The 1,678-nt window shown below is 40.0% G+C and overlaps 1 long non-coding RNA gene across 1 annotated transcript; it reads right to left on the bottom strand.

Annotated features, from left to right (window-relative positions):
* Positions 1-91: 91 nt before the first annotated feature.
* LOC120499200 lies at positions 92-1,678 on the bottom strand. The gene is made up of 3 exons (XR_005626818.1): positions 1,647-1,678; positions 1,225-1,348; positions 92-1,116 (listed from the first exon to the last, which is right to left on the bottom strand). It is a non-coding gene; the product is annotated as an uncharacterized LOC120499200 (long non-coding RNA).

A 1,678-nucleotide genomic window follows, 5' to 3' on the forward strand; every position in this document is an offset into this window, starting at 1 on the left:
TGATCTTGCCATTTTAAGCTATTACAACCCATTATATCAATAGTCAGGTCCTAATCACAGAACTGTATTCTGAATATACTTCCAGAAAGAAACACTTGTGGATTTCTGGAAGGCAGTCAAAAAGGCAGATATTGGGTGTTTATATACTGCTGTTATAAACTCAGGATTCTGCTTCCGTCACTGAAGCTACCAGTTGCACACTCAACACACTTCAACATCCAATGCTTAATTATTCAAGAAAACAAGCTCTACAGCTCTAAAGCTGTTTTTTTTTCCTCATTTCCTGTCTTCACAAAACCAACACAAATTACGGTGCCCTTACAAAGCAACTGCCTGATTGAAACTGTTCAAACTGCATGTGGATCCCACACTCAATGTGTCATCTTCCCTTTCCGACATCCCATGTTAGGGACATGTCTGAGTAAGGCAGCTTGGGACTACAACCATTTTTAACCCTTTGCTCTCCAGGCTCCACTCTTGGTTTAGCCAACAAACAACAAAGTCAATTCTACATGCTCCAGAAGCCTAAAAATTAGGCTTCTGCCCAATGAATATTCCGTGTGCCTGCACTTTTTACGCCAAAAAATACCCCAAAAACAAACAGTGTCAGCTGAGCTGGGAAACAAATGATTTTGGCAAAAATTAGCAACTGGAAAACCAAAGTTACAAACCGTTTTGCTATGAAACAATACATTTTAGGGCACCACTCTAATAAGCAGTCTATTGCTACATATAGGAGTGTCTTAAAAAATTAGTAACTGTGTTAAAATTTGAGAACAAATAAGCAAGGTTTTTATCTTGAATAACTTAGAGAACATGTTTTCCTATGTGAGAAGAGACTTTGGAACAAAACAATTAAAAATTAAATCAGAAAAATGCCAATCTAGAAAGAAATTAAACAATGCTTCTGTCTAGGACTTAATGCTATCCTAAATGTGTTTACTCAAGCTGTGTTTGAGGCATAAATTTAAAAGTGCTGTTAAGCACACAGGTGACAAAGATGTAAAAACTTTTATGTGCACAGACTGAAGGAGAAATAACAGAATCTGGAAAGGATACAATTGCATGTTTGTCGCTCTCTTCAATGCTTTCTAGCAAATAGAGATCCAGCAGTGCCTGAAATGAAAGAAAAAAAGGTTTTCTGATGCTCCTGTCTTTCACAATCAATGGCTTTAGGGGACTGCTGCTGCTTCTGCTGGGGTTTTCAGTGAACAGAACACTCACATGTAAACTAACAGGTGGGTATTTCCCAGTGCCGCCTTCATCCCTCTGCCACAACTTCTCCACTTCCTCTCCCAACTGGGAAACCATTCCATCAATCAGCAAGCAATCAGAATCCCATTTGCCTCTGTAACAAAAGGGAGCAAGGGCTTGCACAGTGTAGAACACTCATTCCAGCCTCCCAGGGTCAGATTTTGGAGTCAGAGGAATCATGGTCCTTAGCTCACAATGAACTTATTCATTAAGGAGTCCAAAGCACAAACCCAAGAGAAGAGCTGCAATGACCCTTTGGGTTCCAGGCTTGCTTTCTTGCTCTGTTATGTGTAATGCCAAGGAGTGCAGACAAAGGGTTTTAACTGCAAAAATAACCACTCTCACACAGTCTAACAGTGTGAATTCCTTCTAGAGAATCCTCTAAGTCTTACCTTGATAAGCGCTCGAGTTTCTCTCGGTGACC

Source organism: Passer montanus, unplaced genomic scaffold, assembly GCF_014805655.1.
Source record: "Passer montanus isolate IOZ18808 unplaced genomic scaffold, ASM1480565v1 scaffold1597, whole genome shotgun sequence".
Taxonomy (NCBI): domain Eukaryota; kingdom Metazoa; phylum Chordata; class Aves; order Passeriformes; family Passeridae; genus Passer; species Passer montanus.